At 41.4% G+C, this 15769-nt stretch overlaps 2 long non-coding RNA genes across 2 annotated transcripts; both read left to right on the forward strand.

Annotated features, from left to right (window-relative positions):
* Positions 1 to 6763: 6763 nt before the first annotated feature.
* Positions 6764 to 12834, forward strand: LOC146867733 (uncharacterized). The gene is made up of 2 exons (XR_014966130.1): positions 6764 to 6892; positions 11792 to 12834. It is a non-coding gene; the product is annotated as an uncharacterized LOC146867733 (long non-coding RNA).
* LOC146867734 (uncharacterized) lies at positions 7419 to 8382 on the forward strand. Its single transcript, XR_014966131.1, has 3 exons — positions 7419 to 7579; positions 7803 to 7903; positions 8184 to 8382. It is a non-coding gene; the product is annotated as an uncharacterized LOC146867734 (long non-coding RNA).
* Positions 12835 to 15769: the final 2935 nt, after the last annotated feature.

The raw sequence follows: 15769 nt of genomic DNA on the forward strand, positions 1-15769 counted from the left end.
AGATCCGCCCCTTCCCCTATTATTATTACCCCGGCGGGGCGGGCCATATACTTGTGCTAACATCACTTTGGTTTTGAGATCTTTCGATTTCTTCTCCTCCTGGCCCTTCGCCTCGTGCTCCTGACGCTCATAATACTGAGCGATGGTCAGAAGGGCCGTCGGTGTCGCGGAGGACCAAGAACTCTCACTCGCTTTTAACCGGGCCGCAACTGCCGGCAGCAGATTGGCCACATATTTGTCCGCGAAAAGGTGGCGGCCTGTGTCGTCGGTAAGCGACTGGCCACTAAAGTCATGGAACGTTTCTTCGAAACGCGTGAAGAAATCTGCAACTGACTCATCAACTTTCTGCTTACATGCCGCTAACATATTCCAGTCAATCTTTTTAGGGGGGATTATCGTTTTCAATTTAGCCACAATAGCAGCAGGGAGATCTAGAATATTCTGGGGTGGTTTCTGTGCAGGCTTCCGCTCCCTATCCTCATCCTCAAGGTCAGACCACCGGGCCTTGAAGGCAACCGCATCATCTACCTTCCGGACAGAGCGCCACGTATCCGGCGGTAGGATAAGGCCAAAGAACAGGTCTATATCCGCTAAGGTCATAATGCAAGAATTCAAGGCCCCCTCGACTTCTTCATAGAAGGCCGCTGGATTCTTGCGGGGGTCAGGCAATGCATTCTTTAACGCCATAACATCGGCCCTATGCCAAGGAGTATAAACCCAATTATACACAAAATATCCCCTAGCATCGGCAGAGGTAATGTCCGAGCTAGTCCCTGCTCCTTTCGGAGGGACATACAAAGGTGCCGCCTCTCGCATCGGTTTAGCATGCACTACATTATCCTTATCTGACTGGGAGGCGGATGGGTGGCCCCCTGCCGCAACTGAATCCGACCGCTTCTCCTCCTCCGCTCGTTGGCGTGCTTTCTCTCGAAGGGCCAGCACCTCGTCCCGTAAGGCGAACAGCCGCCGAGCCGCCTCAGGAGCCTTAGAGGGAGAAAAAGCACCGTTACGTATTGCTCTTGCATCCGAAGACACTTCATCAGGCTCAAAAACATGAGAATATTTTCGGAAAGCATTAATCACTTCATCCGCGAAATGACCCAAAAAATACACTTTATCTCTCTCCTGCCATGGCCCCCAAATTTGAAATAAGTCCTCCATGGATACCTTGCCTTTAAGCGCACGGAAGGAAATTTGCCGAAGCTCAGCCATTTGCTCGGCCGGCAGCATGGACCGTGTGTCTACCTTACCCAAAGCCGGGTCAGAATCTTGCGGCCGCGGAGCGGATGCGCCAACATAAGGGGGCGGAGAGCGATCTAGCAAATAAAAATCATCATCAGGATTATTAAGGACAGGATAAAGCGGCTGGCGAACAACATATTGACCCGAAACTTGTAGCCTACGCTCTTTCTCTTGTCTGTCCGTTTGCTCTTTGTCCTCCCGATGCTTCGCTTCCTGCGCTCGCATATGATCATTCTTCCGTTGCTCTTTATCAAACAGCGCTTTCTCACGCTTCTCTCGCTCACGCACTTCCTTCACCCATAATCGCACACACTCAAACATATCCTGACGAGCACGTCGCTTACACATACACTGTTCCACATACTCAATCTTACGTATATCAAACGATCCATATAAAGGCCATCGCAACTCAGGATCCTTCTTGGTATATTTCCTCCACAACGTGCTGTACATTATGGAAGAAAGACCATGCTTCACATACATATCCCTATTAGGAGTCCCCTCTGGGGGAGCTGGAGCAGATTCCTCGAGGTTCAACCGGTTACCCAAACAGCAGCACCACTTACGGAGTGCGCTAAAAGCAGGCATGCTAGGAATAATGCAAAATATGCAATATTATCAAGTAAAAATGGCACTTAATCGTTGCGCCGTTCCAAGTTTACACAGCTCCGGAGAAATTTCTCCACATTACCTGCCTATATGTGTTGCAACGCATATATTTTCACAAAGACAAATTCAAAATATGACTAGTCACCATCAATCAAACTCAAATAGCCAGACCAGGCTTCAAAACTCGGAGCAAGTACCGTACAACGGTTCTTACCAATCAAGAGTCCAGGTTCCAACTGCCAAGCTCCACAATCGCCCAAACGGCTCTCACGGCAGGACCGACAGAAGAGGTCTCAGTCGATGACCGGCGCCACCCAGACGGTCAGCTCGGAAGGGAAGGAAGAAAAACCTCGGGATGCCAGGGCTAAGACGCCGCTGGCAGTGATCACGTCCCCGGCCAAACTCCTCACCTTCGTCGCGACCAATCCTTCGAGCATCCGAGTCGCCGATGAGCCCTACGTGACGGGCGCCAATTGATGAATACAAGCCCCAGCTAGGCCCGCAAGAGACAAGGGTTCGCTCTTCTGTAACGAAATCTATAAGGAAGTTGGCACGGAAACTGCAAAGTACAAAGACAACGTTTATTAACCCTTAAGGGTGGTCCTACAATCCACACAACACTCTTCAGTATTGCAAGGAGTAGCACACCGAACTTGCGTACACAGTCCCCTTTTATACACAACAGAGGGGCTCATGAGTGGGTGGATACCACATGGAGTCAAAGAACATTACCATTTAGGGTCATTCTCGATACCAAATCAATACATGGGCGGAGTTAACACACTCCTTAGGCCCGTGAAAACACATGGTCAAGCAAAGCTAATTATAACAGATGTGGTCAAGTCTGGGCATGCGCCAGATGGACAAGAGAGAGCTATTTATAACTGTTGCTAGGCAGATTACAAGAGCAACTAACACAGAGGTCGGACTCTCCTCGTGGTGAACACATGGCAGCATGTCAATACAAAATGGAGTCCGGACTTCGGCCAACATAAGGAGGAAAACACGATAAAGGGGAAACATTAATGTTTTCAGTAAATGCTTAATCACATTCTGCCTTAATTTACAACACTATGGGGCTATTTGCTAGTATGACGAGCGGTGTGCGACCCACTTCGCATTTTAGATTCTCAGTCCGTATATGAAGTCAAAAGAATTCTGGACTCAAAGATTAAGAGAGGGAAACGGTATTTTTTAATTGACGGGAAGGGTTATGGCCCAGAAGAAAGATCTTGGGAGCCCTCTGGAAATGTGCACGCTTCCAGATTAGTGAACCAATTTCATGACACCTTTCCTAACAAACCAAAACTGGTAGGGCGATCCTTGGAGGGAGGTACTGTCAGGAACTCAATTGCTTGCACACTTACCACTTCTGCTCCTAGAAAGACTAAGGTGTTTCGGCACCTTAAGATTAGAAGGTTGCATCCCCATCTGTGGTTTCTGTTTAACAAATTGCTCCTGTTGATTGCGCAAACCGGCTTGAACCCCATCCAAGATGGCGGCTACCATGTATTCAATATGCCCCGCTCTAGTCTTCAGGAGAAAGGCTCGAGCTCCAGCCAATCTGCTGCGCGGGCCCGCGGTGAGCCACGCACTTCAACTGAGGAATTTCACGTCGACAGCTGTGTCCCTCAGCTGTTCCTGTGAAGAGACTTAATTCCAGTCAGAGTTTCCCCTCCAAATGTATCCGTTAGAATATATAGGGTGTGCACACCGGGAACTCGTTCCCCAGAATAGAGTTCACTAGTTTTTTCTGAGTTTTTCCCCTTACGCTTTCAGTTAAGCGTTCGTCTAATAGTTTCCGCCAGACTTCCAGAGTGAGAATTTCAAGAGACGAGTCTTCGTCGTCTTCAGAGGCAGTATTTCCATTTCCAGTCAGAGTTCATGACCGTGGGTCCCAAGAGCATTCAAGCACACAGCGAGACCAAGTAAGGCAGAGACATCTTGTTATTGGTTCAGGAGACTGAAGAGGTATATGCAAATAAATGACTTTTCTTCACATTTGATCGGAGAGCAAGTGCTTCACCTTTCCTAGCGACAATATTGGAGCATATTAAGACTACTGAGAAGAGCGTTACAGTTCTTCAGCATTCCCAGAGAGTTAGGCTTAGTGCAGCTACCCCAGGAGTCGCAACACTTCAGGAACACCAATTTCACTACCATCAAGAGAGACGCAAAACTGTGACTACATCAGGTAGATAATGTTCGAATATGTAGAGAGAGAGGAATCCCAGGTAATAGGGAGGATTTAGAATTGTAAGATTGTTCTTCTTCCCCTCTTCTGCAGGTCCACCAGATCCTTCCAGAATCAAGAATAAACAAGGAGAAAATTAATATAGAAGATTCAGAATAGTGAAGGTGGCAGCTCCTGAGATCGCAGGCAGTCTCTCTTTCTTTTCCCATTCCCCTTTCCCCCCTGTGGGTGTCGATACAGAGTTATTCTGTCTCGGCAACAGCGCTGGGGATTTGGGACTTGTCATCTGCTTCTGTGGAAGAAATTTTGGCACCAAGGTAAGAATCCTGACATATGGACTGTGATAGATATAAAGCTGAAATACAGAAGATGCTCAATATTCCTGCAAACTATAGTAAAGTTATGAGCTATCCAGAACGTAGAATTAAGAACAATATCCTGGATATTACGCTGAGAGCTTTGGACAACGGGAGTATCTGTACTCAAGAATTTGAATTCTTGAATAAGGATTACTTCCAAATCCCTGTGTTATATGGCCTTCCAAAGGTACATAAAGATATGGAAAATCCTCCCTTCAGGCCCATAGTCTCTACGATTGATTCATTGACGGGACCTTTATCTACATCTGTTGACGTATTTCTAGCACCGTTGGTGAGTAATCTCCCAGCATATGTGAGGGATACTGGCCATTTGATAAGTAAAATTGAAGGCCTTGAATTCAACTCTACCAATGATTTTTTTGTCTCAATGGACATTGAGGCACTTTATTCCAATATACCCCAAATTGGGGCTTTGGAAGCGGTAAAGCTTTGGAAGAGAGTATGAACAACCTAGACAATCTTTTTGTTCTAGAATGTCTTGCGGTTGTACTACAAGAGAACTATTTTCAATTTGATAAAACCATATATAAGCAAACGCTTGGCATTAGTATGGGAGCAGCCTGTGCCCCGAATGGGGCTAATTTGTATATGGGTGCCTTTGAAAATAAGTTCATCTACAATGATGTTGCTCCATTTTCTGAAAACATTACTCACTATGTTCGATATATCAATGACATCTTTTTTATTTGGAGTGGGCCTGAGGAACATCTTTCTGAATTCATGTGTGGATTAATCTTTGTGATCCACATCCTAAATTTACCCCCAAAACCAGTAAAGAAAGAATTGAGTTTCTAGATGTATGGATTGAGGTAGTAGAGGAACATATTGCGGTTTCTCTGTATACCAAACCTACAGCAAGAAACACCCTGTTACAATACCACAGTTACCATCCACGGAGCTAAAAAGATAGTATTCCTTTTAGCCAGTTCCTGCGTCTCTGCAGGAACTGTACATGCTGATAATTTAAAAACTAAACTTCTGAATAGAGGATATCCTCACAGAATAATCAAAGAATCGTATAAAAGAGCGAAATATTATAATCGCGATTTTCTTTTACAACCCAAGGCACAAGAAACTCAAGAGAGTTTAGTCTGTGTCACTAGGCATTCGACTTTTAACAACAAACTATGTCAAGTGATTAACTCCTCATGGCATATTCTTAATTCTGGGACTCAGATGAAGACTATGCCAAAACCCATGTTTGCCTTCCGCAGAAACAGAAATTTGAGAAACATACTGGTTAAATCCATGTTACCTGATAGGAAAGATAATATTCAGCGTTCCATCACTGGAACTAACCTAGTCTTAGGATCACACAGATGCGGCGGATGCCAGGCCTGTGCCTTTGTTAAAACTACGACTAGCCTTCAATGGGAAACAGAACTTTTCTGTTTAATGAAATGACGAATTGTAAGACCTCTAACTTGATCTATCTCATTCTTTGTCCTTGTAATAAAGGCTATGTAGGGGAAACCAGTAGGGAGATGCGGGTCAGATTTGGTGAGCACAAATCTGCTATTAAAACCAAACATGTAGGAGCACCCCTAGTTAAACATTGGCTAGTTAAACAATCAACATTCCATCAATGATCTCCAATGGTTGATATTGGAACGTATCCATACACCTATAGATGGCAACAGTGATTCCCTTAGATTGAAAAGAGAAGTCTTTTGGATTTTTACCCTCAGGAGATAGGCTTAAATGAATCTTTGCCGGGCCAAAACGCTATTTCGTAAATATAATTTCTTTGCGGATATGCTATGCTGCTTAATTACATACCCAATAGCTCCTTATTCTTGTTTGTTGTCTCTATACGCTAAGATTGGGACTTTACTTTTATAGTATTTTGTTATCCATAGTCTTTCTTAGAAGGTTCACGCTTATTGTCTCTATTTACCAAACTGATTGTATTCCTGTTCCAATATGGCTGCCATTTTATTATGCCTTCAACTTATTTCTCTTTTTTGTCACTGACTTTTGTTTATTATTGATTAGCAGATATACCTCCTAACTTCATGATTTTTGGAATACTGATGTTTTGATTTTGAGATTTTTTGAAGAATAAATAAGGTTATTTATTTTTTCTATATATATACTTATTACGTTATGTTTTTTTATCTCTGTAAGTAAGGCTCACGTATTGTTTATACGGAGTCTACCTTCGGTATTAGTAAAGATTTTCATTCATTTATTGGATTCTTTGTTTACCTTTTTGATTAGGATTTCTATTTCTCGGAACGGGCCCCATACTCCCGTAACTTCAAGATGGCGGCACATTGAAGTCAGGACACTAGTTTGCAGTCTAGCGTTTGGTATATTGCCAGGTGTACCGGGTTTGGATTTCTTGAGTTTACCGCGAGCACTATTTAAAGAGAGCTCACATTAGGGATCCGTTTATTTCCGTACTGCATGAGAAGAGGATTGACGGTGGATCTAGGACACGCTAAGAAAACTCTCGCTATAATCTGTAAGTTTTCTTTATGATCGAGCCTCCCTCTCCTCCTCCTGTTTTCTCCTAGTCTTGCATTAGGCAGGAGCTGCTTAATGTTTAAGCTTATAACATTTTATATAGTGCATTTTTAGCATTAGTGAACTCTCGGTAGCCGTTCGATACAGACTCTATCTCCACAAACGCACTATTTTCTGTTTCAATTTGACATTCGTCACTACCATTCTGCCATTCAACATTCTTTTCTCGGATGTGCCATTCGATTATTAGAAGTAAGTTAGCTTTACATTTAGGGTAGAGGCTCACATCTTATGTGCATTTAATCTTCAATTTTAGTGGCCTGCGTGTCCTCTATTCATTTTCTCTTTCTTATCTTGTGTTTCAGATTTTTTATTGTTAGAGAGAGGAATCTAGGCTGAGCGATTGGATTACTTACCACTCCCAAAATGTAATTAATTTGAATAATCTGCGATGATTTAAGGCACGACTCAGTAAGAGATATATACATATTTTTGGGACATGTCTCTCTATGACTCAGGAATAAACTTTGATCACCTTGATCTGTTTTCTTTTCCCCTTCCCCATCCTTTTCTCTTATTCCGTGTACGTAGTTTCCTGTGGAAACGGATCGTTTCATGTATATTATGTCATTCTAAGCTTACGATATTCTGTTTTGGATATACTTGGACATCAACTTCCTTTGAGGTGGGTGTTATGGCGGTTCTTATAGAACTTCTATTGAATAGCCTTTTGAATTGAAATTAAAACCAATTCGAAATATATATAATTTTTTATATATTACTCTTAATGTTGTTATATGTATCTTTTCTCTTTTAGTCAACTTACTTAGAGGACTTATTTAAAAAAATCTACATTTCCATAGTGACTGGTGGGCCTTATCCATGGTCAAAACAATTTCTCTTCCCAGGACACGCATTCAATAATCCTAACCTTTGGATAAGAATGTTGGTGATATAATCTACATCCATGACCTATAGCACCCCATGTTTACAACATGTGGGTTGACAAGTATGTAGAATTTGATATTTATGTATATATTCTTGAGTTTGTGGTGCATGTGGGTCTATCTTCACTCTTGAAGTGCTCCTTTTTCACTGGGTGATTTTTTGCCTATTGATACTTTCTTTGATCCTTTAAAGGTTTTTTGGATTATTATCCCTGATTCTTTCATTCTTCTGGAACTATGTTCGTTTTTGACTCCATTTTTTAAGCTCATATGAAACGTTTTTTCTAAGTATAAAGTTTGATTTATTCAATATACTGAATGACTATATAACTGTTCCCACAGATGCTATTGACGAAGCTTCGACTAATGTTTTAATTTGAACCTTTGAGTATATTATAATCAGTTATTATGAAGTATTGGTTCTTTATACTATCACTGCCCTGAGGAAGGACGGCTCATTGGATTCCGAAACGCGCGTCGGCGCAATTGTCTGTTTTTGTTCTGTATATTGTTTTTGATGTATATTATTGTTATATGTATTTTGCACAATAACTGTTTTTGTCTTGTTCTGATTAATTGTCCATATATTTATTTTTTGTATGTCTATTGTTGTTGAAACATGTTTTTTGGATTTACTTTGTTGCTTTGTCTTGTTTTGAGATATTCTGTATTTGAATGAAAAGTATAGCGATATGTATTTACTGACTTAGTGATGTATATTTTTGTATGAAAAAGAAATATAGTTTTTGATAATAAAATATGAATTTGTGAGAATATTGGTTAGCTTCTTTGTGGGACAGTTTTCCGCTATTTTTGGAAGGGGTTTGTGTTGTTTATTTGAATGCCTGAGCTACACTACAGCACTAATATGTCTCATTTGGTAGATCACATATTAGAGGCTCCATTCGAGTGAGTTTTGCTCTGTATTTGACAAGCGCAATTGCTGAGGCTGCATCAATATCATTGTTAGTATTTCTTCTGTCTGTTTTCTATGACGTGTTAGAGAGGCTTCACCCCCATTTTTGCATCTGAATTTCTTAGCATACATCAGAGGCCACGTTTACCTCACAAGGCCACGCAGCATCCCCATTTGCAATGCTACGTCATCTGTGTTAGCAGCTAGGGACTGTGCTCTCAATGTAAGCATAGCCACATGCATGCTGACCTTAACATGTCTATTTTTAGACATGCTCTCTGGAAGGCTTGCAGACACGCGACACACTTCTGGAGGATTCCCAAAACGAAAGTAACTTTCTCCCCTCCAGCCTTGCTCAGTCCTTTTATTTAAGATCGTAAAGCTTTTAATTAGCAAACTTAAGTCTTCACTTAGAACTTTACATCCTTCTGTTCAATCAGTAGCTATGGATGAAAGACGCACATCTGTTTCTGTTTTGTCCAGTTTTTTAGATTTAGATCAGATTTGTTCTATCTATATGTACATTGCAACGCATGTCGTTACGTGTAATGAGCCAAGAGACTGCTGCTTGAGGATCTCTAGTTTTTTGCGGCCCCTTATGGTAAGTACTAGATTTAATCCGCGATTTTCACACTCGCCATTTACAGTTCTTAGTGTTGATGTGCACTCTTTATTTAATTTCAGCACAACAACTGGTTCTTATATTGATTATGGACCAATGCCGAATATTTTGAGGTTGTTGTTTTTCTGACAATGGAGCCTATGGGCCCAACTATCAGTTGTCCACTGTTTTTTGTTACAATGGTAGTAAGGTGATCCGTCGTGCCACGCATTCAACTAATTGTTTATTTGCACCTAGCAGTCACCCACATATTAATTTGTGCCGTTTCCGTAAAAAACCTGCAGGTTGCTCCTTTTGTCCTGATGAGACGCCTGTTTTAAGGAATCATTGTCCCTTTCATCCTCATTGGGTTGAAACATCGACTTTCTCTTACACCAACCTGTACTACAATGTCATCCACATGTAGATAACAGGCATTCATTTACTGTATCTCGTGATTGTGGTTTTCTTTAGTTATAAATATATATTAGATTATTAGACAGGTTTTTCACTACTGAATGCAAATATTGCATTTCATTGAACTTTTTACCCTCATCTCAACCTCTCACGAGCACTCCCTTGAGCACCTGCTTCTCCTCACTTATCTTGGAGCACCATTTATTAAATATGCTGTATAAATTAATTTTGTCATGATGAATATGATATAAAGTTGAGAAATTGATTTTCAAAAACCCTTTGGAACATGTGTTTATGTTGGGTCTCATAGATTTTTTAAGTCTTCGTATTCCATTTGGACCAATTCTTTTGTAACTTACCTGACCCAGGTCCAGCAGATTACTGGGTTTCCCCATTGTTATGTAAAGTATTTATGCAGCCGACTGTGAAAACACAACACAAGAAAGACGGCACAGTGCTTCAGGAATTTTGGGCTACATGAAAGGATATTCTGTGACTCTCAGATAGGTTGCAAAAAGGTTAGTGGTATTTTGAGATGTACAAATTCGTTACGCAAATCTAAATCTGCAAATCGACTGATTTGTGAATTGGCATTTTTAGTGACCGACATTTGTGAGTCACAATATTGGCGACTTATAAACCTTATGTTTGAGGCTGCTGCAATTAGCGTCCAGTCAGAAAAATACCCTTTTCTGCATGCAATTTAGCACAAATTTGAAACAGGTGGTAACTGAGTGCATACTACAAAAGCTGGTCCAGGATGCATCAGGGGTTTCCACAATGGCCGCTCTATGTGATTGTGAGGAGTATGCGACTACTGGATGTTTAGCAAAGGCAGAGGAGGAGACAGGAGAGTATCTTCAGAACTAGGCTTACCATTTTCCAATAGACAGACGAGGAAGCTTAGAGAAATACAGGCTAAGTAGTTCAGTGTTATATCTAATTGAAAAGCTGAAACCACATGTTGAAACAGTACTATATGCAGTAGTTCCATCCACACTCATGTGCAGGTGTTGATCATTGCACCTTTAGGCCTCTTGCAGCTACCAGGGTATGATTACTGTTGCTGGTGGGGTGTCTCAAACTGCCCTTTTGCATTTCTTTGTAAGTTTGAAAACGCCATGCTCCTAAATAGCAACAGGTACTTATACCTTAAATTAACAAATAGGACAGTTGTGATATGTGTCACCACACTCTAAATTGTTACTAAAAAGTGAGTGCTCCACTAACCCAGGTCAACCGTACCAAAGAACTGCATATAAATTACACTGTTTATATAGTAGAAGGGGCAAACCAATAATTTGATGTCAAAACAATCAAGAAGTCCATTCATGAATACATTTCAATGTTATTGGCAATCCAGATTGTTGTTTCTTATTTAATTTTTGTTGCAGAATAAAAACACACACCCTTAGTTACATCCCTATCCACATAGGGGGACTTCTTCAGGGCTGTTATAAAAACAATAGCAAAAAACAAATCAAAATGACATACTTTCAATCAATAAACAATGTCTGATGACACAGTCCTAATTCTCTTCAAGAAATTCTCCAAAAGATGAGATGCAACACTACACATGACACAGACCCATTATCAAGCCAAATTTCACTTCATCCAACTTATCTACAAATACATTTTTATACAAATACTTATGTCTTTATTCATATCTACAAGTCCATTCAAGTTATAGAGTTGACCACATTTTCACCCTATCACACAAGGTATTCCTACCCTCTAAAGCATCTTCTTCAAAAAGACCTGGTTCATCTTCTCTATACAAATGTTATTCATAGTTCTTCTCTATTTGGTAAGTATCACATTTCCAAAGATTTTCTCATCGTCTCTGGGTCCCTATTTGTAAATACCAACATCATAATTTCTAAATAGCGGTTGTGAGGCTGTCCATTTTATTGTTTATTGTTGCTAATTGTGTGCCAATGTTTCAAATCCACATGCCATGCATTGTTGCATGGTGTGCATCTTTTTGTTCATGAGTCTCATTTGCTTGTATTGCAGGTGCTGAATTTGGACCATGGGTTCCTCAAGGTCTTCATATCAACTGTGCAGTGGCTTCAGGATCTACAGCATGATGTGCCTCATGGCGCTGACTGTGCAGAGGCCCTGGAACACGCAGATGTCTTTGCCTGACACCTGGGTGCTGGATGGAACTGTTAGGCAGAGTGACATTGTCAGCCTCCATTGCTGGTGCCTGTGGTGACAACAAGGAAGAGCTATATCGGGCTGGAGGTGTGCTTAGTGACTGTCAATGGGAATGAGTTCTTCGGCTTTTTGAGTCCTTCACTCCCTCCACATTGGTGTTATCAGTATCTTCCTCAGGGAGATCAGTGTAAAATAATGAAAATCTGCTTAATCACTGATATGATGAACTATCATTGTTTCAGTTTTCAGTTTTGAGAGCATTAAGAAAAAAACATTTGATGTATCTGATGTATGCGACAGTTCTATGTGGACTTGGACATAGATTTAAATTCTGAGATGTGACAATAGTAAATTAGGCACAATTACTTTGTGAGGTTCCAGGTGCTGAGGTGCCACTGTTCCCGATACCCACAACAGCCTCAAGCTCCAGGGAAGTCTCAACCATGGTCTTCAGTGCAGTGGATGGGGGCAAATTTGGGAGGCCACCTCCTGCTGCCTGGGATTATGATAATCACTTTGCCACCTTTTCTTTTGTTTGCGACCTGAGATCATACCACTTCTTCCTGATCTCATCGATGGAGCAGTGGGTGACTACTAAGGTATTCATATCTTGTTGCATATCCTACCAGAGTTTCTTCTTTTGGGAATCCAGGACTGTCATGAATGCCCTACCAATTAGTACATCATGGTTGTCACAGCACTCATTGGTCAGGATCTCCAGCTCCTTCTCAGAAAACTTCATTTTTTTCTGCCCCCTACATACTTTTTGCACTTTGGCTGGCTATTCATGCTGATGATACTCCTTTGATTGGGCTGATATTTTTGCTCGAAATTGTTGCTGATTTCCACCTCCCTACACATCCACTCAGGCTGGTCTCCAGGCATGTACTGTGAGGCACTTCCTGGTTCAGAGGTGATTACCAATGACCAGGAAGTGTTTTTCCTCTATCAGTGGGTTACATTCCCAATTTCCGACGTCATTTGCAATTTTTGAAATTGCTAATAGCAATTTCCAAAATTGCGATAAGGCTGAGTAGCGATTCGCATATTGAGGGCTCAAATGGTATGCACATACAGATTTGCGATTTCCTATTTGCGATTCTCAGATATTTGCTATTAAGAAATCAAAAATCATTATGTTCGTACATCTAGCCCATGAAGTAGATGTTAATAAATTACCTGACATGAACACTTCAAAAATCAAATCAGTAGAACTGGTGTTATAAATGTTTAAAGTTTAAGGTAAGAACTAGCACCTAAAAGATCAAAGTAACAACTGTGAGCATCTAGTTGCCGGAGACCTAGACAAGGTTAAAAAATGTGGCTGACCACAATGGAGTGTTAGTCAAATACAAAAAGTGGTTTGGATCTGATCAACGCTTACCTTCGGACTTAGAAAAAATTTGAAGAAAAAGTTACAGAGGAGATAGAAGTTCAGAGAGACAAGGCTGCAGGCAGTGTCTGAGGCGAAGGCGTTGTCATCCGCGAGCTACAGGACAAAGTTTCAGTGAAGATTTCTACATTCTGACGCGTCTCTTTTTTGGAAGTCAAAAATCTCCAGCTGGATAAAGCTGGAGGCTGTAGTCAAAGAGAGTTCCATGAGGCATGATACACATTTGGCTAAGGACCATTGTACAGGATTTGCTGGTGCAGAGAAGAAAGTAGCAAGAAATGCCGCAGAGTCATGCTGACTGGCAATGCACCTTGGGCATATAGACGAGCAGGTTGGACCCAGTCTCCTCTCAGTTCTCAGAGCAGATTTTAGCAAAGAAAGAAATAAGTTTGAAGTCTTTGGATTTTAAGAACCTTTAGTACCACCACTAAGAGTCCAAGCCTGGAGGGGCACCACTTGGGGGGATAGGACTCACTCAAGCTGGGTCCAAGTAAACGTTCAAGATGGTTGGAGCCTTTTCTGTCCCTGAGGCTCCAATCAAGAGGCCAGACATATTGTCCTTGGAGTCACTCTGGTAGTCCTGGATACAAAAAGTGGAACACTGCTTTATACCAGCACAGGCTTTTGAAGGTTCAAGGCAGGGTTTAGGCAGCAAAGCAGTCTTTCGTGTTGCAGCAAAAGTTCACAGCAGGCCACAGCAGCAGGAGGTTCTCTGAGAGTCCTTCCACTGGTCCAGAAAAGGAATTAAAGAGTGGGTCTGAAGGTCCAATTTTTATACCTGGTGCCTTCTTTGAAGTTGGAGAAGTTTCTAGAGAATTTCCTTTGAAGTGCTTGAAGATTCATGCCTACCCTGCCCTAGCTCCAAGCTGGCTGCATGAACAATACAGTGGTGGCAAGTTCTTTGTATGGAGGCAAGGCATAGGTTTTAAGTTACATTTGAGGCTGTGCCCAGCGCCAACACCCCTATCCTGCCACTGATGTGCCATACAGTCCCCACTAATCTCTCTATTGTATGGCTGTCTGGGAGAAATAAACAAAGTCCAACTGCCAACGACACCCAGTCATGTAACCCAGGAATAGGCTGCAGGCCCCAAATAGATAAGGAAAGAAAATGCCAATTTTATAAAAGTGGCCTTTCCAAAATTGAAACTTAAAATCTGACTTTACAATTAAAGAGGATTTTAAATTACAGTTTCTCAGACACCAAATATGAAATGCTTACCTGTTCCTAATCAAAAGGTAGCACTTATTAACTGTAATTAGGCAAGCCAATATTATCTTATGAGAGAGCAGACTTCACAGTAGTGAAAAATAAATTCAGGAGCTTTTCGCTACATGGATATGTAAAACTTTAAGGTACATGTCCATCCTTTTAATTACAATGCACCCTGCTCTACGGGCTGCCTAGGGCTTACATTAGTGGTGGCTTATATATACTAAAAGGGGAGTTTAAATATTGGCAAAGGAGCTTTTGGGTCAAGTTAAATTGGCAGCTTAAAACTAGATACAGGCTGCAATAGCAGACCTGGGATATGTTTAACGGGGCTACTCAAGTAGGTGGCATAATAAGTGCTGCAGACCGACTAGTAGCATTTAATTTACAGGCCCAGGGTATATGGTATACCACTTTCCTATGGATTGATAAGTAGATTTGAGTCACTCTGGCAGTCCTGACAGGTCTTGTGGCTGTCACTTGGGCACAGTCTTAAGCTTCACTGACATTTCTGTAATCAGCTGGCTGAATTCTTTCAACTTAAAGTTGACTCTATCTTTCAAGCTTTTTCTGCCTCTTCAAATACGGTAAGGTTAGAGGATGATGCAGGGCAGACTGTGGGATTGAACCCAGGATCAGATCTTGATTATTGTGACACACCTCACTTTGAAAGGTTCTCTTTTCTTACTAAAGAAAAAATACTAAATCTCATTAGCTTAATTAAATCTGGTGCTCTCTTTGACCCCTTTCCCCCTCTGGTAATCAACTCAGTGGCCAGTGTGGTGGCTGGACCTCTCATGGACCTATTGAATGAGGTTTTCTTTTTAGGGCTCTGTCTAACTATATGGAAAAATGCTTCAATCCTTCTGTTGAAAAAACCCTCTATGGATCAAAAAAAGGTGGAAGGCTACAGACCCATATCTTGTCTACCCTTTCCAGCCAAGATTTTAGAAAGGGCAATGAATGAGGAAATACTGACATTCTTAGATGCTAACCAATGGCTTGATTTGTTCCATTATGGCTTCAGAGCAACCCATAGTACTGAATCAGCTCCGGTAGCAGCATTGGAAGAACTAAAAAGGGCAGTTGACAAGGGAGGTAGAGCTGTACTTATATTATTATACCTTTCAGTCACGATACAGTTTATCATGCAATTCTCATCAAATGGATAAACTTACTTTATTTCAGGAACATTGTTCTAACATTGTTGAGCTCGTTCCAGCATCGG

Source organism: Triturus cristatus, chromosome 1_2 (assembly GCF_964204655.1).
Source record: "Triturus cristatus chromosome 1_2, aTriCri1.1, whole genome shotgun sequence".
NCBI classification, from domain to species: Eukaryota; Metazoa; Chordata; class Amphibia; order Caudata; family Salamandridae; genus Triturus; species Triturus cristatus.